The sequence below is a fragment of the Diabrotica undecimpunctata genome, chromosome 10 (assembly GCF_040954645.1).
Source record: "Diabrotica undecimpunctata isolate CICGRU chromosome 10, icDiaUnde3, whole genome shotgun sequence".
Lineage (NCBI taxonomy): Eukaryota > Metazoa > Arthropoda > Insecta > Coleoptera > Chrysomelidae > Diabrotica > Diabrotica undecimpunctata.
In genome coordinates, this window is record NC_092812.1 from 77,524,161 (window position 1) to 77,551,749 (window position 27,589).

The 27,589-nt window shown below is 35.0% G+C and overlaps 1 long non-coding RNA gene across 1 annotated transcript; it reads left to right on the forward strand.

Moving 5' to 3' along the window:
- Positions 1 to 2,879: 2,879 nt before the first annotated feature.
- On the forward strand, positions 2,880 to 22,079 carry LOC140452530 (uncharacterized). The gene is made up of 4 exons (XR_011952200.1): positions 2,880 to 3,031; positions 3,116 to 3,288; positions 3,348 to 3,763; positions 21,681 to 22,079. It is a non-coding gene; the product is annotated as an uncharacterized lncRNA (long non-coding RNA).
- The last annotated feature ends 5,510 nt before the right edge of the window (positions 22,080 to 27,589 follow it).

Here is a 27,589-nt window from a genome sequence, read left to right on the forward strand (position 1 = left end):
TCTGAGAGACTAAACCATTGAGATGATTTTGCAATTCGTTAAATGCTAATATTTCGTTGATGTCTGATGCTAGTATACCAGTGTCATCCGCAAATGTTGCCATTAGTGTATTTTCACTAATAGGAATATCAGCAGTGAAGATTTGATAAAGGAATGGGCCAAGTACACTGCCTTGAATTCCGGATTTTTTTTTTTGATGGTAGTTGGATAGAGCACCTTCGTATTTAACTTGAAAGTATCTGTCGGACAAGTATGATTTAATTGTTTTCCTTCTAGGCTCTCTTTTATTTTGTTAACTAATCCATGGCACTGTTGTATGGTTGAGTGATTTGACCGAAAACCAAACTGATGATCTGGGATAAGGTTTTCTATAGGTATTATTGTTTCTATTCTGTTAAGGATTAACCTTTCGAAAACTTTTGATAAAGTCGAAAGGAGACTTATTGGTCTGTACGAACTGGCTTCAGTTAGAGGTTTACCAGGTTTAGGTATCGTTATAATTTGTGCATACTTCCATTGCACTGGAAAATAGCATAGTCTCAGGAGGCTATTAAAAATAATGGTTAATAAGACGACACATTTTCTTGGGAGTTTTTTTAAGATTTCGCCAGTTATAAGGTCAAATCCTGGAGCTTTATGAGGGTTAAGCAGGTTGATTTCGTTACGGACTTCGTTTGGTGAGAAGTATTTTAGTGGTAATGATAGCTGCAGGGTGCATTAAGGAAGTCTCTAATTTTCTCGTCGTTAATATCGTTGGCCTGTGGGGTGGAGAAGACGGTTGATAGATGTTCTGCAAATTTGTTGGATTTTTCTATATCTGATCGAGCCCACGTTCCATCATTTTTCCGAATTGGTGATTTCATTACTACTGGCTTTTTGAATTTCTTTTTGGCTTTCCAAAGAGAGTTGTCGTCAAGAGAAAGGTTTGTGACATATCTTTCAAAAGATTCGTTTTTGGCTGTTTGGATAGCGGAATGAAGTCTGTGTGTGAGCCTGTTTAGATTTGTTTTATCTATCGCGTTTCTTGTTCTTTGCCATTTGCGACGGGCTCTTCTTCTCTCTTCTACTAGTGTTCTAGTGTGGAGAGGTATACTATACCTTTCATCAATGGTTTTTTCCTTTTCAGGAGTAGCTTTCCAAGCGGCCTGTTGTATTTGTTCCGTTAGATATTTTACAGCTTCTTCAATATCGTTTTTGTGTTTGAGTCGAATGTCAAGATATATTTTTTCATTGATTTCTTCTTTGAATTGAACCCAATTCGTGTTTCAGGAACATAGCCTTGATGCAAGAGTTTTCCAAATTATATTGGTACTTAAGGTAATCAAAATGGGACTGTGGTCCGAATGTAGATCAAAACTGGGGGTGATGTCGCTGTGTATTTCAGGTATTCCTTTGGTTATAGCAAAGTCTAGCAGATCAGGAATTTTGTTGTTATTAGTGGGCCAGTATGTGGGGTTACCAGTTGTAGGGTATTTCAGGTTATTATCTTGTATGATCTTTAATAGATTTCTGCCTTTTGGAGATATCAGTCTTGCTTCCCAGGTTGTATGTTTTACATTCCAGTCCCCTGCCACTAGGAAATGTGAGCCAAGTTGTTCAAAAAACTCTCTCTATTCCTCCAGATTGATGGTATGGCGTGGTGGGCTTTAGATAGAAGCTATTGTTAATGGGAAGGTGAGCGCTTGTACTTTTATGATAGTACTCTGAATTTTGTTGGTGTTATATGGAGCAAGTTCGTAATGTTTTATAGCTGTACGGATTATTACAACTGAACCAGCATGGGCTGTTCCATCTGGATCATTTGCGTACACACATAGACAGAGTAGTGTGGAAATTTTATAAAAGACCTCTTACTCTGCTATTCTAAGTGAGTTAGCCATTACGACGTTCTATTTATCACTGTTGTAAGCATGCTTAGTATCATGCTGTCTTGATTTATCAATTGTGCAAACATATTTTTAAATTCGTTGAGGAATTCTGTAAGTTTATTTGAAAGGTCTGAATTATTGTTGTTGTCTTGTGAAGAAGTATTAGTTGCTGCAACTTGAGAATATGTTACATGTGATTGGCGTATATGGTGAGCATTAGTGTTATTATTATTTAGGCTTGCAACTCTAGGTATAGGAATGCTGCTTGTTATATTTTTGTTTTTCGAATTTACTAGGTCTTTATATTATAGCACATCCTTTATAGTTTGCTGGATGATTGCCATTACATAAGGCACATGTTGCTGGTGTGTCGCGTGCTTTTTTGCAGATTTTTGTGTCACGTGATCCACCGCATTTAACACAGGCGAAAGGCCTCAGGTAGTAACTTTTTAAGTGTCCGTATTTTTGACACATTGTGCATTGAACTATTTTATTTTTTATTCTAGGTGGTTTTACTGCTATTATGCAGTTTCGTAAGTCTTGCAGGTTAAATATGTTTTTATTTTCATTGTTTTCATTTGGCTCTATATCGACAAAGAACAAGGGCAATGGTTCTTTGGTAACTCTACGTCTAACATTAATTATGTTGCGATTATGTCTAACCTTAGTTATGAAAGCGTTCCAGATGTAAATTAGTTTTATTATAGTATTTGATATTACATATATTTTGTTCATGTTTTTTTTTTTTAATTAACAAGTTAAGTTGAATAAAATAATTTTTTTCTAATGTAGTTTATTACCTTTAGAAACTACCAAGATAAAAAATGTTAACATAATTTTTTCAAAAATTTTAATATAATTTTTGGCAAAATCTGATAGTTTTAGCAGCGGCCTAACATAATTTCATATCGTGACATCGGCAACACTGTGTTTACTTTTTGTTGTTTACTCATAGAATCGAGATTCTTCTTCTTCTACTTCTTAGTCTTTTTTTTTTTGGGTTATGTAGATACAGATACAGAGATAATTTTTATACATTTTTTATTTGACAATTATTACGTTGTATAACTTTTTGATATGTACAAAAATAAAAACAAAAATACAAATAGCCTTGCCACACTTGTGCAGCTACAAAGTGTTTCGTTTCCGAAAGATGTTAATAGGTGAGTGTTAAATTAGGATTAAAATTGTGTAGGTATTACAGATTATTAAAATTATTGTGTATTAAAAAAATATTTGTATTCAAGGCAAAAATTTGGTTAATGGCATGGTTAATGATATATATGAGAAATCGATTACAACCTTCTGTAGTTCCTACAAACTTTCCTTTACTGGAGGGCACATCGTCATTTTATTTTGATCATAATTATTATTCTTCTGTAGTCCAAAACATGTCTCCCAAGATGTCCTATTAATCAAGGTAAATAAAGTAAATAATTAAGATGTAATACATAAATAAGCTTTATCTTTTCCTTTTAGAAATAGTGGAAAAAGTTCATTTATGGATATAGAGGAAAATGGAAGTATTCCACATAAACCATCCAGTATAACTGTACTTCAGGATAGTACTATTACTCCTGGTAAAAACAACATATTCCATGAAGAACCTGAACATCTAACTACATATCCAGTAACACCACTTAGTGCAACACCAAGTTCAACTCAAGGGTTGCAACAATTATCAGTAAATACTCCCCAAAAAAATGTGTTACAAACTACAGTTATACAATTACAGAAGGAAAATAATTATTTAAAAGAAAAGTTACAGTCTACAGAAAAAGAAGTATATCCACAATGTGACAATTGAAGACTATATGGCACTTACATCTAAATTTTGTCCTTCAGCAAATATAGCTAATTTCATTAATGTTCAAATTTTACAATCTAGAAAAAAGGTAAGATGTAGAAGATTTAGTAAGTAATCAATTTAAACAGAAATGTCTTTTAATGTACTTTACTGGACCAAAAGTTTATAAAAATGTTGTGTGTAACAAATTTTGTTTACCCAGTCCTAAGACATTATTTAAACACATACAACATATTAAAATTGAGCCTGGACTAAATTAAGCTTTACTTACTGTTTTACAACACAAAGTAGCAAACTTTACTAAATTAGACAAAATTTGTTTTTTGTCTTTTGACGAAATGGCAATTAAATATGTTTTACAATAGGGGGTTGGATGAAATTGTAGGTTTTGAAGATTTTGGTGATAAATCAAAAGCTTTCAAATCTGCAGCAAATGTGACAGTTTTAATGGTACAAACTAAATAAATGTTGACTGCCCACAAAACTATGCAGCAAAGCTGATATGTGAATGCTTCTCTTACCTGAACCTGAGGCAATCAAATATTATACCAAATCAATGTGGAGTATTTTTGGATCTCATTTTCCACAGTATTGAAGACTATCAGAAACTGTCAGTGTATGAGGCAGTGAACACTTTGCTTCCCAATAACTTTCATCATGTGGCATTTACTTGTGAACTTAGTTTTAATGGTAATGTTAAACAATTAGATTATAATACTACATATTTTGACTATCGTAATGCAAATTTTGTAGGTCTAAATAATTATTTTTCTTCAGTTGACTGGAATATTGTTTTTGATGATTCAAATATTAATATCTCAGTAAATAATTTTTATGAAGTTCTTTCTGAAGCAATATCACTCTTTGTTCTGAAAAAAACATGTAAACCTTCAAAATTTCCTTGTTAGTTTTCTCCAGATTTAAAAAACTTGTTATTTAAAAAAAGCTGCTCATGCTAGATTCAAGCATACTCAGTTAGCAGCTGGTTATACCTTATTTTCAGATCTTAGAACACAATGCAAAAACATTAACACATCAATGCTACAGATCTTATATCTACAACATTGAGGAATCTATTCACTCAGACTCAAAACAATTTTGGAACCATATAAACTCTTTGAATAAAAGCCACAGAATTCCAAATGTCATGTATTTTAATGACTTGTTAGCTGAATCAAATGAGGAAATAGCAAACTTGTTTGCAAGCCATTTCTCTAGTGTCTATCGCTCAGACAAAGTTAATTTAAGTAACTTCAATTTTAAAGTAAATAATTCTGTTGGCATTACATTTACCTATCCAATTTTCACTTTCTGACGTCTTTGAGTCTATAAATGGTCTAAAGGATAAACTGAGTTATGGCCCTGATAATATTCCTACATATTTCTTAAAAAGATGTGTCTACAGTCTATCCAAACCTTTACATGTATTATTTAATTTATCTTTGAGACTACACACCTTCTCTAGTAAGTGGCATGACAGTTATATAATTCCTGTATTTAAAAACGGTGACAGAGACAATATAAAAAATATAGGCCTGTTGTTATGTTATCTGCCATCCCAAAACTTTTTGAACTAATTCTAAACAAATATCTTACTTGGCATTGTAGGAATCTCTTGAAAAATGAGCAACATGGATTTAGGCAGGGTGAATCTACATCTACAAATCTTGTTTTGTATTATGATTACATTATCAGGGCTTTCGAGGATGGGTACCAAGTGGACTCCATCGATACTGATTTCTCGAATGCCTTTGACACAGTAATCCATTCTTTACTCATCTTTAAATTAAGATGTATTGACTTTCCTGAGTGGTTTTTTTATGGTTAAGTAGTTATCTTCATGAAAGAATTCAGTTTGTTTTTATAAAGGGTTCACTTTCAATTCCTATCTTTGTGAATTCAGGGGTTCCACAAGGTTCACATGTGGGTCCTCTTCTCTTTAATTTGTTTATTAATTATATTACTGAGTTAATAAAGAATTGTCAGTTTTTTGCAATTGGCTGATGACCTTAAGTTATATTTTAAAATTTCAAATCTATCTGATTGTCTAAGGATCCAGGAAGACCTTACTTCCCTGTATAATTGGTCTCTTTCGAATGGTCTCCAGTTAAATAAAGATAAGTGTTTTGTTATATCCTTTAGCAAATCTAAAAATAATGTGTTTGACTATCACATTAATACAAGCCTTCTATCAAGAGTGACTGAAATAAAAGATTTGGGAGTGTTATTTGACAGTTCCTTGTCATATATCCCCCACATCAACAATTTGTCAAATAAAGTTTACTGAAATCTAGGTTTTATCGCAAGAAACTCTCGAGATCTTTCAGTACCCACATATAGAATTTTATATCTTACTTTTGTGCGTAGCATGCTGTCTTATGCTTCTATAGTATGGTCAACATACTGTGTTAATCATATTCACACCCTTGAAAAAATTCAAAATAAGTTTCTCCGGATTTGTGCTTATAGATTAAACTTAAGGAACATGTTTTCGGTAGAACTAAGGTCAAGGCTAAATATCAGTTCCTTAGAAGACTACAGAACTAAATGTGATCTAGTTTTTCTCCATAAACTACTTGATCATACCACTGACTGTTGTGATTTATTAAGTCTTATCAACTTTAGATGTAACACTAAAATTCTTAGAGACATGCCTTTGCTTTCTATAAAACAGTATCACACTAACTATGACAAATTCTCTCCTATTAACAGGATTCAGATCCTGGGAAATGACTTTAGCCAATCTCATGATCTGGTGAATATAAAATCTGTAAGATTTAAGCACTGTTTGACGGAGTATGTTAGGAATCAAAGATGAGTGACATTAACTTGAAGTATTTATTTCATTTCATTTTATTAAGATCATTTCATTTTATTTTATTAAGATCTTCAGGAAATTTAATTTAATTTACTTAATTTAATCATTTGTTTAACAATAATTATTTAATCATTATTTAATACTTAGTTTTAGTATGTACTTGTATTATGGTTAGCATATTTTATTTTTGTTAAATTTTGTAAAATGGGGACATCCCGTAAATAAATAAATAAATAAATGATTGTGGATTAGATGTATGTGCTTTAATAAGCGATCTTGGATCATATAATTGGAAATTAGGTAATGATTTAAATGTAACTCCAAACAAGGCGTATTTTGTTTTTCGTAATAAAAAAATAATGTATATGTTTGACCCACCACATCTTATAAAATTAGTTAGAAATAATATGTTAAAACATTCCTTTGTTTTTAATGGGAAAACAACTTCCTGGGAATATGTAGAATCCTTTTATCAACATGATAAACAAGTCACTACTAGAACTACGCCCAAATTAACAGACTCGCATATTAGACCAAGTCCTTTTGAAAAAATAAAGGTTAAGTATGCAACGCAAGTTTTAAGTGCTACAGTTGTTGCCACTATGAAGTTATACACACGGTTTAAAGTAATCCCATCAGCTGCAGAAGGTACTGTTGAAGTTATAGACATGTTTGATAAATTGTTTGACATACTAATTCTTCAACAACCAGTCAGGGCAAAGAATATAATCGAGCATTTAAAAATTTAGATTTTCACAAAAAATTTTAGAAGACTGTTTTCTGAAAATTTTTAGAAGACTGAAATGTTTAGAAGGCATTTTTTGAAAATGAGAAAGACTTTTTTCAACACAATAGAAACTTTTCTTTATTGTACATTGTATTTTGACAATTTAACCGGAAATACAAACGATGATTTTACTCTCTCTGTACCTCCAGATGATATTGGTGCAGGCAATTTAAGCAATATATCCTGTTTCTCAATAACGCTATTGTCCCCCACATTCGGAAAATAAAATTTCCAGATTCCTCCTTTTTTACGCAGGAATTGAACTTCAACTTCATCAAATGAATCACACTTCAATACTCTCCCAACATAATAAACAACAGACTTTTAGTACAAAATTTAACAAACACAAAATCGTCAGTCTTAAGAATCACAGAACTATTATTCCAATCTATTTCTTCCATTTCATCCTCCTCAGAACTCAGAGATATTTCTAGATAATCATATGTATCTTGATATGGAATTTATACTTCCTCGGACAAAGACTCAGAATCTTCACAAACTTTCTTCTTAGATAGATTGCGGATGGCTACAGATAATTTACCAGACTTCTTTCTTTCTCTCTCGAGAGCTAATCTTTCGGCCTCTGCTTTTTCTGGTGGACTAGTTAAAATACGACTTCTGCCTCTCCTCCTTCCTATTCCAACTTCTTTGCGTTGTGCTGCTTTAGGAAATGGTCGGATTTGCTCAGGTGTAATCACGATTTTTATTGGCATTATAAGTTCTTGAACTCACTGTTGAAAGGGTAGATGCCAGTCTTTTGAAAACCAGCAATAATGTTCTTCTGCGTTACAGTCAAAGGGTAAGCTTGTTACACAAGATCACCTACGCAGTAGATGGATATGGTTTTGCCTGGGTGATTCAGTAGCCAATCATTACAAACTCTGTTATATTGACTTTTAAATGGAGAAAAAACAGACACATCGAGGGGCTGCAGTCTGTGACTACAATGTGATGGAAACGTTAAAAGTATAACTCCCTTTTCTTTTGCTGTCATTATCACTTCTAAGCCCACATGGTTCTCGTGTTTGTCTAACATTAACAATATTGGTTGTTCCTTAGTGCATTTTGTGTGATGAACAACCTGTCTTGTTAGTTAGTGCAATGCTGCCTGGAGGTGCACCATTTAAGAAAAACTCCTTATATCTGATTCTGGGAAACACAAGTACAGGTGGTCAAGCGTTTGACTGTCTAGGGCTAAAAAAACTCGATACGATAGATTATCATACGTTATTTCCAAGAATTCGGATATGATAATATCTGGGGAAGGAGCGATATAAACCTGTCTTCTGAAGCTAAGTTCTTCTTCTTCTTTTGGCATCATAATCCTGGATGGGTCTTTGTCTGTCTGGCTATGTCCTTCCATTCAGATCTCTCTGGGTCCTTCTCCTCCAATGTCTTATACTCATGGTTTTCAGGTCGTCTTCCACGTCATCCAACCATCTCGTCATGGGAATTCCTTCACCTCCACGCCCTCCTACCAGCTTCCACTGTAATATCTTTGTCGTTTTCGTGTCTTCTTGTCGCCGAATATGTCCCAGCCATGACAGTCTTTGACTTTTCACAAATCTTACAATGTTCATTGAGTTCATTAACCTCGTCGTTTCTCCTGATTCTCCATGTGCCGTCTTCCTCTTGCACCGGGCCATATACTTTTCTCAGTATCTTTCTCTCGAATGTCCTGAGTTGGCTTCCTCTTCCATAGTTACTACGGGTCTAATCAAAGTTCTGTAGATAGTCATTTTGATTCTTTTGTCTAATAATTTCGATGTCATCAATCTTTTATTAGCATAGTATATATGATTTCCACTGGAAATACGTGCATTAATTTCGCTACTCACGGAATTCTTCTGATTGATTTCTGTGCCCAGATATGTCAAGGCATCCACACGTTCAATAGTATAGTTGTCTATTGCTATATTATTCTCACTCTCGGGTGCTATTTTGATGGTCATGTACTTAGTTTTTGTTTCGTTTATTTTAAGCCCTCTTTTTTGTGCTTCAGGAGCAATTTTCTTGAACGTTTCCATTAATCGTGTCTTGCTTCTACTAATAATGGCGACATCGTCTGCATATGCAGTAATTTGTACTGTTTTGGTGTTTATATGGCCGGTTACATTGGTTTTTCTGACGACTGCTTCATGAACTAGGTTGAACAGCATAGTTGACAATGTGTCTCCCTGTCTCACACCCATGTTGATGTCAAACAGGGGAGACAGTTCTCCATCTACTCTAACTGTGGATTTTGAACTGATTTCTAACTGATTTATTTTTTTGATATACCTAGATTTCGGAGGTCTTCCAGCATTTTGTCTCTTCACACTATCAAAAGCCTGTTTAAAGTCTATATACATATTATATAGTTCTATCTCGTATTCATAAGCTTTTTCTTGGATTGTTATAAGTATGAATATGTTGTCTGTACTGGCTCTATTTGGTCTGAATCCATTTTGATAATCAACAATTATATTTTCGGAGTATTCTGACAATCTTGTGTAGATAATGCCAGAAAGGATTTTTTATATTTCATTTAGCAATGTAATTGGTCTGTAATTCTGGCATTCCCTCTTATCTCCTTTTTTTATATATTGGCTGTATAAGACCAACTGCCCATTCTTCCGACATTTGCTCCTTGGTCCATACCAACTTTATCAGGTAATGGATTCTTCCCCAAAGTTCGGGTCCTCCATATTTCAATAATTCTTCCGAAACTCCATGCGTTCCTGGCGCTTTACTGTTTTTTTAGTTTTTTTAGTATTTGGACTACTTCTTCATAACTCGAATTTTCAATGTGCTGCTTCGTCGTAAAATATATTGTCTCGTTTTAATTATTTCCATTGTTTGCATTTAGGTTTTCCTCAAATTGTTCTTTCCATCTTATTATAATTTTTTGTTTCTCTGTTAGTAGTTCTCCGTCCTTGTCTTTGCATATTGTCAATTTTGGTCTAAATGACTGTGCTGTCTTTTATTCTTTTATAGAATTTTCTGCTCTCGTGTCTATTGTTATGTTCTAGGATTTCTTGTACTTGTTTTTTCAAAGCCTCTCTTTTTTTCTTCTGCATATTCTAGTCGCTTGTATTCTCTTTTTGTTATAAATTTCTCTGCTACTTTTTGTGTTTCTTTGAGGTTGGTTAAGCTTAGCTTGCCTTTTTTCCTCTACTGCAGTTCTACATTCATCATCATACCATTCCGCATTTCTTTGCCTTATGGCTTTTCCGACAGTTTCCTCTGCAGATTCCGTTATTATTGTTTTTAATTATTTCCATTCTTCCTCTGCAGTATCTTCCTCTTTGATTCCATCGAGTTTTATTTGGAGAGTATTTTGATATTCTTGTGTCTGTGTTGGACTTTTGAATCCTTCAACATTCCATTTTTTAATTTGGCCATTTTTCCCTTTTGCCACTGTCGCGATTTTCTGCCGCAATTTTGCCCCCACAAGATAGTGATCTGAGCCAGAGTTCGCCCCGCGATACGTTTTAAATTAGCAATAATTTTACTTAAATCGACCGTAAATTGCAAACATGTATTTAGAAACAGGTCCGCTTACCAAGATAGTTGTGAGATCCTTATTTCTGCCTTTTGATACCAATAACTGCATGCAAAAAAGTGCCTGTTGTGTTTCTAAACCACACAAACCTTTTTTGAAACCAAACTGACTGAATGTCTCCTGTTCTCTCTTCACATGTGTTATAAATCGGCTTCTTCACAGCGATTGGTATGCTACTTTGGAATATCTACGAAAGTTGACTTCAGTCAATCTGACGTTTTTTTTTTCTCTATTGTATAATTTATTAAAGTGTTTGCATATGTGTTTGATATTGAAGAGTTTAAGTATTTACGTTGTCGGACTGTACAGCTTTATTATTTTTTAAACCTGAAATCGCACATTCCACTTCAGATTCTAATATTGCTGGGCCAGTTAAGTCTGTGTGTTTATTCGTAGTATCTAAGTTTTGATCGTCAGAGAAAAGTTGTACATATTTTTGCCAGTGTTTACAAAGTTCGTTGTATTATTTTTTAAAGCCCTAATATTGTTTTTGTAAGCTTGGAGAGCGGTTTTTCTTGGCCCACACATTATGGACTCGTGTGATATGTCAGAATGTCAATACCTCTGAAAATATGGAAAATCATCAAAATCAATTGGCTTTACAAACGGTAATCATTTCCAGGCCTTAGATTGTATTAATAATTGTTTCCCGTTATTTCGTATTCTTGTGTTGTGACAATAGGAGATTCTTTTTCACACTTTAGAATATATTGTATTTATGTACTTTTTTAATCATAGCTTTTACATCGTTTTTGTTTCTTTAGTTTTTCGCACAGAAAATGACTATTTGGTAGAATTTGGTAATTTATGGACGTGGAAATTTATTTATTTTGTAGTTAGTTATGTAAAATTTATAACAATAACGGTACTTTTTAAGTTGGAACTTAGAACAAAACTATAAATATAGAAATAAAGTTTCTAATATTAATATTATATTTATATTAAATTATTAATAATTAAATAAAACTTTCTCGCATCAAAACGATGTGTTTTATTTCAATCCTTCTATTTTTTATTACCCATAAGCAATATTTCTAAGAGTAATGGCACAGGTACACGAATAATATGACATAAAACAGAACCGCTGGAATAAATAACTGGAGAAAAGTCACGAATTAGAAGCAAAGAAGTAACTACAACCTTACAAAAGTCATCATCACTAGCTCTACAATCCTTTGTGGGACTAACATTGTTCTATAATTTTCTGCCTTTCTGATATGTTCCTTGCTTTCTTTTTTTCAGTTGTTCATTTTAGAGTTTTCAGATCTTGTTCCATATACTTAAGTATTAAGTCGACTTTACACTACATGATTTATCATGTGATTTGTCATATGATTTGGTCATAAGTGAAATTTACATGTTTATACTGTGTGATTTGTCATAAGCACTGTCATGCGGCTCGTCATAGCTTGTCATGATTTTCGGTAATAATACGGGTAACACCAACATATATTTAAATATCGCGCCTTATTCTTATGTCAATTCAGCAACATTACCTTACCGAGAGATATTCTTTATTTATTTATTTATTGTTTGTTTCATTGATATTGAACCTATTATCTAATGTGTACTATTGTGTCGTATTTTTCTTTTATTATTTATTTAGTTTATTTTATTCTTAATTTAGTGTTTTATAGTTTAGTCATAATTTTAGTTTAGTTTCTTTATTAATTATTTTTAATTTGGTATAATATCAACACTAAATTTGATATATCCTGTCCACGATTTCCATTATAATAGTTTAAAAATCTAATAGTTGATACCTATACCACTACTGTGTCTTATATCTCTATGACCATAAACAAAAAGAAAAATCAATAAAACCTCACTCATATCATAAGTCATAAAGTAGACTTTACACTACATGATTTTATCATATGACAATGAGATTTGTTATGATTCCTCGTTTCTATGATGTTTTAAAAAATCGTGTTTACACTGCATGATAAGTTATGACTTATGATATGAGTGACAATGTGTGAGGTTTTATTGATTTTTCTTTTTGTTTATGGCCATAGAGATATTAGACATAGTATAGGTATTGTTGTGAATTTATTAAATTCAATATTTATAACACTTACGGATTTAATTTATTTTTTTATTTATATTAACTTATCTGACAATAATTTATATATATCCGTACGTAACAATTAAATTCGCGAGCGCGTCTTCAGAATTAACTGTCCCTCCAAATAAAATGTCCTGTTAATATATGCCATTGCCGTTACGCTAGAACCATCGAACAGCCTTCTCGACTAGCGGCGAAATTATAACGGCAAAGGCAAACGGGTATTCTCGCATTGGTTCGACCTTTTTCTGAAAGGTCAGTTCAGGTAAATAGAAGCCTCTCGTAAAATCTAAAACATAAGCATGTGAATAAAAACATGTTTATAGGTTAAAACTATGACTCATATTTTTACGTAACATTGCCCCCCTCTCAAAAGATGGTTCCTCCTGGAACCTTGTCGGGACTAGAACTGGAACGGTATGCTGGTATCGGCAACTGGACCCTCTTATACAACTTCCAGTTGTATAAAAATGACAAGGGACGGTTTCCTCTCCGCACCAGTAACTATGCGGATTGCAACAGACTAACACCTGGACTTCGGTGTCTTTAAAGATCTCCTCCACCATATTTCGGATAACCCTCCAATCCAATTGGCGGCACTCCAACTTTGGCATGGCTAACTTTTGCACGTCGGACTCTAGTACGTGCTCTCTCAATTGAAGTAAGGCTTCCCATACATCTCGGTAGGTAGGTTGGTCACGGGCAGTGTCTTTTGTTACCAGGTAGAAAAGGTAACGTGATGCATCTTGGAGTTTCAACGTTTTACCGGGAGCTGGCACCTGGCATTGAAATTCTGCAACTCGACCAAACTTCCTTCGAAAGACGGATGCCAACCCTGGTGCGTCTTTGATACTGGCCGGGATGGCAAGGGCCAGCGAGTAGTCATCAGGGAGCGCGAGTAGATCTTGCTTTTCTTCAGTGGTAACACCATGTCTTGCTTTACCGGTACCTCCATAGGCACCCATGAATTCCTCAAACGTGAGGTCAGACACATCTTGGACTTGGTTTACTTCCACTTCTTCATCTACGTCGTGGTCACCTTCGAAAGACGCCAGCCGGTTATGGTGTACTATCATCGGCTTTCCCCTCGGAATCTTGCTTATTCGGTAGATGACATCGTTGATTTTCTCCATGACGAGGTATGGACCTTCCCAAAACTGCTGCAATTTGGGAGAACAACCTTTTCGCTTCTTGGGATTATACAGCCAGACTTTGTCGTTCTTCTTAAAGCAACCCTTTTCGGCTTGTGTATCGTACCGTTTCTTCATTCGGTCGCTAGCGATCTGAAGGTGGAAACGGACCAACTCATGTACATCGTCCATTCTTCTTCGTAATTCGATCACATAATCTTCACCTGCTACATCTTCTCCAGGTCGACACCCAAATTCTAGATCACAAGGTAGTCGCATTTCGCGTCCGAATAGGACTCTGGCTGGTGTCTGGCCTGTTGATTCGTTAACAGCAGATCTGTAGGCCATGGTGAAGAACGGAAGGTATTGGTCCGAGTCTCGCTGATGATCGGACACCATCTTTGTCAAATACTTGCCGACTCTCCTATTCATCCGCTCTACCATACCATCAGATTGCGGATGATATGCTGTAGTTCTTGTTTTCTTCATGCCTAGTCTATCACATATTCCTTGGAATAGATCGCTTTCGAAGTTCCTGCCTTGGTCACTATGTATCTCCAAAGGCACTCCAAATCGGCTGATATATTCTTGGATCAACTTATCTGCAACGGTGGCGGCCTTCTGGTCTGGAAGTGCGTAAATCTCGACCCACTTAGTAAAGTAATCCATTACTACCAACATGTACTTGCCTCCATTTTCACTTTCTGGAAATGGCCCAGCGATATCCAAAGCTATTCTTTCAAACGGGCTTCCAACATTATATTGTCTCATAGGAGCTCTCCTTTTTCGGTAGGACCCGTTACTCGTGGCACAAATAGTACATTTCTTACACCAGTCTTTTACGTCGTCGGAACTGTTCATCCAATAAAACCGTTCCCGAATTCGCTGAAGGGTTTTCTTTACACCAAAATGCCCTCCCGATGGACTGTCGTGTAACTGACGAAGTACTTCGGCTATTCTGCTCTTTGGGATCACCAACTGTCTTCTCTTCTCCGAACCGTCATCATTTTCCAGGACTCGTTTGAGTAAGCCATCTTCCATGATAAATGAGCCCCACTGGGCCCAATACGTCTTAACTACTGGTCGTCGGTTTTCCTCTTTCCATTCTCGAATTTTCTGTATAACTGGATCTCTTTCTTGTTCTTCTCTGATCTTAGTAGGCGTCCAGTCGTCGTTGACCATCGTTGTTCTTAGCACTGCTGCTTCCTTGGATTCCGTTTTGTTGCAGTGGGAACACTCTGCTGGGCATGGCCTTCTGGAAAGAGAATCAGCATTTCTGTGGCTAACTCCGGCCCGGTGCTCAATTTTAAAATCGTATTCTTGGAGTCGTTCGATCCACCTGGCTATCTGACCCTCTGGATTCTTAAACTGCATCAACCATTTAAGGGCGGCATGGTCGGTTCGGATTAGAAACTTTCTACCATAAAGGTATTGATAGAAGTGCTCTACTGATTTTACTACTGCTAGAAGTTCTCTTCTCGTGACACAATAATTCCGCTCAGGTTTTGAAAGAACTTTACTAAAATATCCGAGGACTAGTTCCTGTCCTCCTTGAATCTGAGACAGCACTCCTCCAATTCCCACATTACTTGCATCTGTATCTAAGATGAACTCTCCTTCTGGCAGTGGATACCCTAAAATTGGTGCTGTTATTAAATGCTTTTGCAAGGTCTCAAAGGCATTTTGGCAGTCTGTATCCGAGCGGTAATCTCTTGATTGATGACCCAGATAATTGACTTTACCTTGAAATAGCTGGCACTTCTTGGGGTTTAGCATCAATTGGACAGCTTTAAGTCGATTAAAAACGTTTTCTAAATTCCTCAAATGATCTTCGAATGTCTCCCCCAAGACGATTATGTCATCTAAATAAACCAGGCATGTTTTCCAAGATAACCCTCTCAACACATTTTCCATAAGCCTCTCAAATGTCGCAGGAGCATTACAGAGTCCAAATGGCATAACGTTGAATTGTCACAATCCAGATCCTGTGGTGAAGGCTGTCTTCTCTTTATCTACTGGGTCCATTTCTACCTGCCAGTATCCAGACTTCAAATCCAAAGTAGAAAACAATTTACTTCCAGCCAATGTGTCCAATGTATCGTCGATCCGAGGCAGAGGATAACTATCTTTCTTGGTAACGTTGTTCAGCAAACGATAATCCACACAGAACCTCGTCGTTCCGTCTTTCTTCTTAACCAGGACCACCGGAGAGACCCATGGGCTCGTAGAAGGTTTTATCACCCCGTCTTTCTTCATTTCCTGAACAATCGTTTCAGCTTCCTCTCTTTTCGCCTGTGGTAATCGTCGAGCTGTTTGACGAATTGGCTTAGCATTACCAGTATCAATTTTATGCTTAACAACGGTAGTTCTTCCCGTCTTTCCTCCTTTCGGTACGAAAATATCACGATACTGCCGAAGAAATTCCCTTAATTTCCTTTTCTCCATCTGGTTTAGAGACTGTCCTGCAACTGCAACCATTTGGTCGAATTTGTCGTTGGAATTATAAGATGTTGTCGCCTGACGGATTATGGATGTCACAGGTACACAAGTTCCTACTTTTGTCTCTTTCTTTATGGTCACTGGGTAGTCGTTGACATTGATAAGTCTCACAGGAATTTCCTTAGCCGAAGTCACCAATTCCTTTCCAATTATGATTCCACGGCCAACCTCATCGTCGTGGTTCCAAGGCTCCATCATAACAGGTCTCCCTTCGTCCACAAATTCCTGTAGCCGCGCTACTATGATCGTTTCGCTTCTCGCAGGCACGACTGTATCTTCTGTAATGGCTGCTTCCACAGTGTTGTCATTATGTGGATGGAGAAATACCTCCTCGTTGCCAACTTTGATTACCTTATTCTTAAAATCCAATTGGAATCCATGCATATTCATTACGTCCATTCCTAATATAACATCCTCTTCGATGTCAGCAACTATAACAGTATGGACGAACTTTTCTGCTCCAATTCCCAATTGTACCTGGATTTCTCCATGAATGTTAGCATTTTCACCTGTAGCGGTCCGAAGTCGCAACCTCGTTGGTAACAGTTTCTTTCGGCTGTTTATAACTGTCGGGCGTATAATGGTTCTGGTCGCTCCGGTATCCACCAACAACGTATGCTTTTTACCATTTATGTCTCCATCTACATATACACTATCTTCACGACATTTCAAAGAAGCTATTAGTATGAGAGGGTCTTTGGAAAAGTTCTGGGTCGAAGCTGCCCCCCTAAGGCTGACCCGTTCTAGTTTTCCTGATGGTGAGTTTCTTGATTTGCGTCGTACCTAGGGTGCTTACAGGAGCTTCGTACGTGTCCTATTTCGCCACAATTGCAGCATCTGATGGTATTCGTTTTCTTGTATGTCATGCTTTTTATCATATTAACGAGCTGGTCAAGTTTATCTTCATCTCCTTCCTCTTTTACAGTTCTAACTTTACTGTACCCGCCAGAGGCCTGCGTAGCTGACTCGTATTCGAGGGCGGCGGATAAGACATCAACCAGCGTTTTGTGACGAGCTAATCGCAGTGTTCTCTGCATTTCATGATCACGAAGACCATCAATAAACGTTTGAACGGCCAATTTTTCCATCATGTCTTCGGGAGCTGTTGGATAAGCATATCGTACTAATCTGGCAATATCTACCTCATATTCTTGAAGAGCCTCATCTTTCTTCTGTCTACGATTTTTAAGCTGTGACTGATATACATGCTCCAAATGTTCGTGGCCATATCGCATATTTAACCTCTTCTTCAGTTGTTCGAAATCATCGGTCTCCTCTACGGCTATGGTCTGAAGCACATCTAAGGCATCTCCTCGAAGAGCGATAGTCAGGTTTACAGCCTTTTCTTTTTCAGACCATCCATTTGCTCTTGCGGCTGATTCGAACTGTTTCATGTAGTTGTTCCATGATGATTTTCCGTCGAAAGTTGGGACTTTAACATGAATAGAACCTCCACTTCCTTCAAATTTCGGCCGTGTCTCCAACTTACATTTCGTCTCGTCTTCTTTTATCTCCACTGTAATCGGATTGTTTCCTCTCTCTGCTGTCCCTGTTTCCTCCAGCTTCTTTTCTATCTCTTTCCATATCTTTTCTTCGAAGGCCAACATATCGGCAGCAACTTGGTTTTTTAACGAAGATATTCTATCGTTCAGGGCAGACATCTCAGAAGTGACTTTAGAGATTTCCGAAGAGATGTTAGCAGAGACTTTGCTTTCCAGCGAAGAAATCTCGTTAGAAACTTTGTCTTCCAACGAAGCGATGTCGCCGGAAACTTTGGCTACATCAGAAGAAACTTTCGAAATATCGTCAGAAACTTTGTTCTCTAATGATGCGATGTCACCAGAAACTTTTGAAATATCGCCAGAAACTTTGTTCTCCAATGATGCGATGTCACCAGAAACTTTCGAAATCGACGAGAGGACAGCATCATGTTTGTCTTCAAATATATAAGTCTCTGGATCTAGTCCTTCTTCTAGCAAAGCGTTCTTTAGTCGTTGGACTAACTCAGCCTTTTTTCCGGTAGAAGCTAATTCTCTGTCTTCGAGATGTCTTCTTAAATTCGTCACTGTGAGCTCATAAATCGTCGTCATTTTCACAATATATTTTATATTCACTTGTATTATTATTATAAGTCTAATTTATGTTCGATCTCACTTCTTACACCATTTGTTGTGAATTTATTAATTGTTAAGTCTTTAATTTATAATGTCTTGTTCTTATCTTAATTCATTAAAAAGCACAATAACTGATATTAATTTATTTATTACATAATTTATTAGTAGGCGAGCGTAACAACAATATCGCGAGCGCGAATCTTCTTTATTAACTGTTTTCAAAATAAAAGTTCCCTCATATTTATACGAAAACAGCTGCTCTAGAACTGCATGGATGTTGACCTCAATTGACCTGGTTTCGCCTCGAATGGACAGGCCTAATTCCGGAAGATTCGAATGGAACCAGTTTTTTATTACTTGGGGTTTATGGTCGAAAGGTCTCGTATAATCTAAAACATATTAGTGAATAAAAACATGTTTACAGGTTAAAACTATGACTCATATTTTTACGTAACAGTAGCTTCATAATCATGCTGTTTGTATAATAGATGCCTTTTTGTATAAAGATCGGTTCAGTACTTAGCATTTGTCTCCATCAATGTTGTGTGATAAAAGCCATAAATACTTTCATTAGACATCATTATTTTTATTAGTAAATTTTTGTTTTTGTTTATTAATCTTATTTTTTGAGTTATTATTCTGAGAATTCTGACTATGTAATTAAACTATTATATCTTATAAAGAATACTACAAATATTTAATCAATGTCACATGAAAAGTGATCATTTATAAAATCTAAAAAAATAATTAATGTAAAAAAATATTTTATTTTTATATCAGCACCCCTCATAATTTGGCACCCGTGATAGTCATGGGCTTGTCTGCCCCTTTATCTGGCACTGCCTGGTGAGTTAAACTTTAAAGGTACTACCTCAAGTGATACATATGAGAATTTATGAAAAGTTAGAAGATATGTACTTGAGGCAGACTATTTACTATAAATGTACTCATACAACTGTTTTGATGTAGATATTGTCCTTCACATGTGTTTTGTTCACTAACAAAATATTTCGATAGAGTAGAACATGAAAACCTAATATTGATACCTATTGTCGCTAAGTGCTCGGTCAGAGTGACCAATAAGCATCCTTGGCGCGCATCGCCCCGCCTTCCTTACCAATTTCAATTTTTTCATTGGTCTTTTGGCTTGGAATCTTGTAAAATATTATGTATAAATATTAGTTGAATTCCAAGCCAAAGACAGTTCACCATTTACCTCTGTCTCTCCTAGAGAGACTAAACTAAACTAAACTAAACTCTAGGGAGACGATCACCGGGGCTCTGCCCCTGACTTCGTCACCTTAAGACTCTGAGGTTGTCTTTGTATTTTCAGCTAAAACTGTGTTTTATTTCTACAACATACAAATAGTTTTTCATGTAAGAAATTTATGCCAAGTCTTTGTCAAGACTTGGTAATAAATAAACCTATGTCCAGCTCTACCATTCGAGAAGTGCCTAGGATATATCATACACTACACACGAATATCCTAGTGCAGAGCGTACAGCGGAATAGACAATTTTAGAGGTACAAATGCTGTTGAGACAACAGAATAAGAACATTAGCAACTAAATTATAATAATATTGTAAACTGTATATTGAATTAAAGTGTCACAGAGTAAATTGATGGACAATTTTATGGACATTTTATCACTGCTTCTGTTCAACTTATATTCTGTAGAAATATTTAAAAGTACATTAAATAATGAATTAGTAACTTGCAGTATGTAGATGACACTGTAATCAATTAATGCTCCAGTGGGTGCATGCAGACTCTGACTCCGCACTTTTGTATCTTCATGTATAACTCGCCTTAATTTGTTCCTCCCACCCTGCAATGTTTTGTCTAGCTCCTGCATTCATTGATTGATAACACGGAGGCACGGCTGGAAGTGATAACATAATACTTGTTTTTGATTGATGCAGAGTGTCAGTCCACGCTCCTGACTGCAAGAACTACAAGAAGATGACAACAATTGTTTTTTATCTTTGTCTGAATGTTGCTGGAATTAACAGTCAAGTTGTTTATTATCCAAATATTACTGAAGAGAAGACCATCGTAAGACTAACATTTTTATGAGATCTAGGCTTTGCGTTACTTCAAGATCAATTGCTCAAAAGGGCATCAATCATCTCATTACCAACAACTTTGAAACTAAGAATTATGGAAATTTGTGGTTTTCAAGAAGAAGAACAACAACCAAATATATCTTTTCTCCAAAAAGGCAGATGTAAATATTGTGACTAAGAAAAATAGACCTACGAAATATTTTTGTAAAAGATGTCACAAATTTATGTGTTTAGAACATGAAAATTTTATATGCAATGACTGCTATGGAAAATAAGTGGCTTTCAGTCATTTTTTTGTAAAAATTACTGTTTTTTAGAAATTTTTTGTTAAAATTTACATGTGTTAAAAGTTTGTTCATTTTTCTATATGAAATATATCTTTCCTCTTTCGTTTCCATTGTTGACTCATTTTCTATAATTTTAGTTAAAAGAAACGCAATATTTTTTCAGGTAATTATTTTTAGTTCAAATAAAATAAGGTCATAAATAAGTGCGAACTCAGAGTCTGCATGCAACCTTGCATGTTATAAAACTGGTGCGCTCACTGAAGGTTTAAATGAGCTTAGAAGATATACAAGATCTAATGAAACGCTATTGTAAACCATTGGCTGCATGCAGGAGTGGCGCAACTCAAAATGGAAAAACTTTATACAAGTGATTAAAATTTGGTTGTCAAGAATTTTGATGAAAAATCATTTTTGATAACAATCCTATCAGTAGAAATAAAATGAATTTAATAAAATTCGTGATATTCAAACTTTAATCACTTATTATCTTATGCTTATCAGATTTTGAGGTCACTCTTGCATGCAGGTGTCGAAAGGGTGTCCAGCTTGATACACCACTGAGCTATGCTACCCCTGTATCCAAGCTTGCTTTACCTTAGTATCTTTTGAGCAAATGATTTCAAATGATGGTCAATAATTATGACAGAACAGTTTTTTTTTAGTTTATTTATTTTATTTTATTTATTTCAGATCAAACGTTCTTTGAGCAGTGAACCAGGTGAAGGAGGAATCATTGCCTTCAGGGAATACAACAAGAAATTTTCATCTCATTATTGGGACTGGTTGGCCTTTGCCTTCATGACAACACCATCATTGGTTATCCCCCTAGTTCTTTGGTACAGTAGTAAGAGTAAATATGAAAAATTGGGAAAGCCAAGCAAGAAGATACATTAAACATTGAAAAGTAGTGTTTTCATCAAACATTCATGATTTCTATCATCCTAGTTCATTGTAAAAACCTTTTTTTATAATTTTTCTGTTGCTACATTGTTTCATGTTTTATATGAATACATGCTGCGTAAAATGAGACTTAGAATAAATTATTTTGTATTTATGTACAAGACAGTGAAATAAACATGTTTTCATAAATTCAAACATTATAATTTTGATACTGCAGGATGAAAACTTGAAGGTTGGGGGGAAAATGCATGGATACATTGAAATATAAATTTTAAAGAAGTAAGTTTTAAGATTATAATTATTATCAGATTTGGTATAATGCATTTTGTCTAACAGAAACATGCAAGGATATATCTTACACAGCCAGGAGAGTTGTTTTCTTTCGAGCCAATGTTTTCCTTCTATTTTGCACTGAATGATCAACCAGAGTAAATGATATTTAGGTCCCCTTATATGACTAAAAAAACCCATCAACTTGATGATACAGGAGCTATGATTATGTCATAGGAGTGGATGGCAATGGTAAACCTGGTCTGGCAATGGTACCCAGTAAGATTATTAACTTACGCAGACACAAAAGAAAATAAAAATTAGAGAAAAGCTGAGGAGAATTCGGAAAATGAAATAAACTAGAAACAGATGTTTCTACAAACTATGTAATATGAAATCTCTGAATGGAGATAAGAGGTCAGAATTACACGCATTCATTGAAAAAGAAATCAATTAAAAATGTACAGACGATATCTTAAAAATATGGGAAGATTACACAGATAAATTTTATAAAAACAGACAATATTTAACAAGAGGTATAATAGTTGGTGGAATTATATCCCAAGGCATGGCAACTTAGCCAAAGCCAATTGGCTCGACATTCCTTTGTGGTTTTTGGCCTGCTCGCATAGAAGTCACCCCTTCCGTAATTTCCTAGCAACTTCCCTCCGCCTTCTGACAGTTAGAATCTTAAGGTCTGCTTCTACATCATCAATCCATCTTCTATACGGTCCTCCTTTATTTTTTCTGCCCTTTAAGTTTGAGAGGATCAATTCCTTTGTATACTCATTATCTTAATCCTAGCAATGTGTCCATCTCATGTTAGCCTGTGAACTTTGGTAAATTTCACAATATCTGGATCTGTGTATACTTAGTTGGTATCATTCAGTTATATCTTCATTCAAAGTTTTTGTTGGGCGGTAAATATTGTCTTTATTATTACTCTTGATTTAAGAATTGTTTCAGTGACACCTTTGATGTAAGGAAGAATAGCTTTCGTATGATGAGGGTCTGAGTCTTTCGGTTGTGATTGAGTAGGAGATTGATCTCTATTGATGTTCCTATTGATGTGATTTTCGCAGTAACCGTTTTGGACGAGGGTTTGTTTTAAACTAGAGAGATCAGTGGGTCTACTGGCATCATCGCAAAGGCGTATTGATCTGGAGACATGGGTATTAATGACTGAATTAATTTGTGAAGGTAGATGATGAGAGTTGGCATGCAAATAACGATTGCTGTGGCTGGGTTTTTGATAAACAGAATCATGAAAACCGTGGGATTGGTTTTTCTTTATGATAACGTCGAGAAACGGTTGGGATGAATTAGTTTCCACCTCCATGGTGAACTGGATACTATGATGTATACTATTCAGATGGGTTTAAAAAGACACCAAAGCATCCTTGCCCTGGGGCCAAATGACGAATGTATCGTCCAGATATCGTAGCCAACATGTCGGTTTGCGCATTGATGTGGATAGTGCTCGGGTCTCGAAATCTTTCATAAAGAAATTGGCACTGTAGATAGTGAGGAGACCATTTATTTGTCTGTCAAATTAGTTTTGGAAATTACTTAGCTAACAAACGTCTGTCTCAAAAAACTCGTATAAGGCTGTGTGGAACACTGATAGTCCCCGTTCTCACATATGGATCAGAGGCGTGGACGCTAACTAAAACAGATGAATCCGCTCTATCGATTTTTTAAAGAAAGGTGCTACGCAAGATATTCGGAGCGGTCCGTCAGAACGGAATATGGAGGCGTAGATAATATTGGTGGTAAAGATATTACCACTCTAATTAAGCGAAACCACCTGCAGTGGGCGGGACATGTAGCCCGGGCCCCTGAATCGAACATGTTAAAAAAGATTCTATCAGCGCAACCCGTGGGAATGAGAAAACGGGGTAGACCAAAGCTGAGGTGGATGGACGGGGTAACACAAGATGCCGAGAAGATCCGAGTCGGCAACTGGAAAATGCAAGCAAAGGACAGAACAGAATGGCGTAGAAAGCTTGAGAAGGTCGAGGCCCTCTAAGGGCTGTAGCACCAAGATGATGATGATATACAATGTTTAATGAGAGATACTGGTCTTGCTGAATACTGTATTTAGTTTTCAGAATGTTTAAGAGTTTTCTTTATAGGAATGTTTGTATAGAGTGGAACGATATCGAAACTTACTAGAAACTAGAAGAATTTTTGATAAGGGATGAAGCATTTTCGGCGAGAGGTTGTAGAGTTTTGGCCAATGGATATGTAGGGCAGTTGTATGCACTGACAATGGGACGTAGATGAATATCGAGTTATAGTAAACGAGGAAAAACCATATATATATACAGTATACTCCCTCTATAACGAACACGGTTATTACGAGTTTTCGCTTATAACGAGGTACATTAGATGTAACTTGAAATTTCTATTAAACTATAACCCTCTATAGCGAGGTAAATTTGCTTATAACGAGAGAAAATAAGATTGAAAAACGTGTTTTTTTACGTTTTGGCCCAACCGTAGCTATAAATAAATACCCTTTTTAACTGCCGTCCGCAATAAACTTCTTACAATTTATGATTCTTAGTCGGAAATTTACAATTTATGATTCACAAGTGTCATTGTAGGGGGTTGACCATTCACACCTAATAATATAGGTCCAAATAGACAAGATGTGGAAAGTGTTTTAAAAAACGCAAATGAAGAAGCACAAAACTGTTTCACATCTTTAGAAAATATGATAGATAGAATACTGGACAATTTAAAGCAGTCAAAAATGACAGACTTCTTCCAATTGCAGACGCCCTAGTTTATGTTATTCTTGAAAATACGCTTTATACAGATTTACAGAATACAGATTTTTTGTTTTAACGTATATCATTGACAATAAAAGTAAACAACTCTTTTTTGTTTTAATGTATTTCATTGACAATAAAAGTAAACAACTTTTTTTCAAAAACGCCATATTAGCATCTTATATTGCTCCGAATGGCTTCACTATAGAAACTTAATGTTTTAGAAAACTACATATTCATATTTATGCACAGTATTATTGTTGTTGGATATAACGAGATCCGCTTATAACGAGGTAATTAGTCTGCCATTTCAGTTTTCGTTATAGAGGGAGTCTTCTGTATATATATATATATATATATATATATATATATATATATATATATATATATATATATATATATATATATATATCCAGAGACAATGTTCAACAAAGAATCCAAATTAGCAACTCTAACAAGAATTCACTTATTTTGGGTGGCTAGTAAAATAACAAACGCGAAAAACGATGAAATAAAAACACGCATTGGTCTTCTCTCTATGGTCTTCAGAATCATCTGATACATAAAAACATAAAATGTGCAATAAAGCAAATAAGCATGAGAAATTTCAAAGATTCCTTTGGAATGGGAAATTATAAAGAACTTATATAATAGAGCAGTTGCCGAAGTTCACCTGGAAATGGAAAAGTATCGGAAAGTTTTGAAAGGCAAAAAGATATAAAAAAAGATACTGTAATCCGCTATTATTTAAGGAAAACTATCCGCTAAGGAAAACTGAAGAAACATACAGAGATTTAGACGAAATAGTTATAAAATATGAAGATGGATATAAACGAAGAGAAAAGCATGCTATTAATAACAAATAATACAAACAAAACATTAAAAATCAAACAGACAAATTGAAGAAAAGTAGAAATATAAGATTATATATAGATAAGAAGAAGAAGAAGAGTTTTACAATAGGCGTAGATTATTTAATCTAAAATAGCTAAGCGTACGAGTTGTTCAAACACAAGGTATAACACATTCTATACTAAAATGACACAAGGAAGAATACACACGATATACTGGTTGCCGACTTCTGTAAAAGTCGAGAATAAAACATTTCTGTTTCAAGAATTATTAATTATATATTTTTATTACCTTTAATATTTTTTGAGTTAAGTAGTAAAATATAAAAAACAAAATTAATTTGCTATTATTTTGTATTATTGCATACCAAAGAATCCTGGCGCCATCTATCCTCCGTGCAAATATTTTTCGAACATCTACCCATTCACTTGAATCGACTTAAATAATAAAAAAATGCATCCACAAAAAACTATAACAATACAAGTAACCTCTGTAAAAACAATTGATCATCACAGCATTCGGAAATTCCCTTCGGGTACCGAGAGGCTTATCAGGTCTAACTTATACGGTAATGTAGTTACAGGTTTCTTTTCGCATTTTGGTAATTTACTTTAAATTTAAAAATTAACTGGTTTTTTTTTAAAACAAAATTGTAGTACACACAGTAAAACGACGATAATGTGCGATTGTGTCTTAATTATGCCAAATAAGACAATAAACGTGAAAATTTCGTCCTTATACGGGTCGACAAGTACGATAAATGCAGTGAAATGCCATTATTAATATAGTAACTTTCTATATTAATATCTACTTTTGATTTTCTAAAAGGTAATATTAATACTATTTATTGTTATATATTGTATATTGTTACTTATTGAGCAACAGTAATTAATTATTTAATTTATTTTAATATTTAACAATATTATAGAGTAATTAAGTATATAAGCCAGATGTTTATTTTATTAATACTTTTCTTGTGTAATAACTACTTTTAGTGCGTTTTTTGTGTATATTAAGTTTTATTATTACTATTATTCTTCTTCATTACAGTCCTTTTACATTTGTGTCCTGTTTCGGTGCTAAAATTAGCTCAATATTTTTAAGTGACGTCTTAACTTCCTTTTCTTTTATTTTGCATTTAGTATTTCATTATTAATGAGTTGATTTCCATACATTGTTTATTATCATGTCCATGCACCTCATCAGGTCCTGGTGATATCCCATCTTTAATCCGCTTAATGGTCATAGTTACTTCTTCGTGTTATTTCGTTATTTCGGGGCCGTAGGGATTGTTTATTTCAGTCGGACTTCGTGCTGCATCTTCGAATAATTCTCATATATTCTTTCCATCTTCGTAATTTATCTTTAATGGTAGTCAAAATCTGGCCTTCAATGTTTACGACTATGTCTGTATTGCGTTGTTTTCTGGTATTCTGTATCTCTTTAATTTTTTTGTGCATATAATTTTTGTACATTTGTGCAAAAATAGCCTCAGCTGAATTTATTCGTTTTTTCTTCTCTCCTCCCTAATTTTTATATCAAGTCCTTCTTGGTTTTTTTCTCACCCATTTTTCTAACAGCTCTGTTGGCAACAGAGGTCCAACTGCTCTGGCAATTTTTCCTATAAGCCTAATCAGCCTCTTCAACAAATACTTTGTGCTTGCCAACTTGCAAGCATTTCATAACCAAATGCTCGTTTTTACGCATTTCTGTTTTGTGTAATACTTGGTTGTTTATACAGCTTCATCACTTTTATCTTGATTATTCTACTCTCTTTTTCATTATTAGCCTTTATTGTAC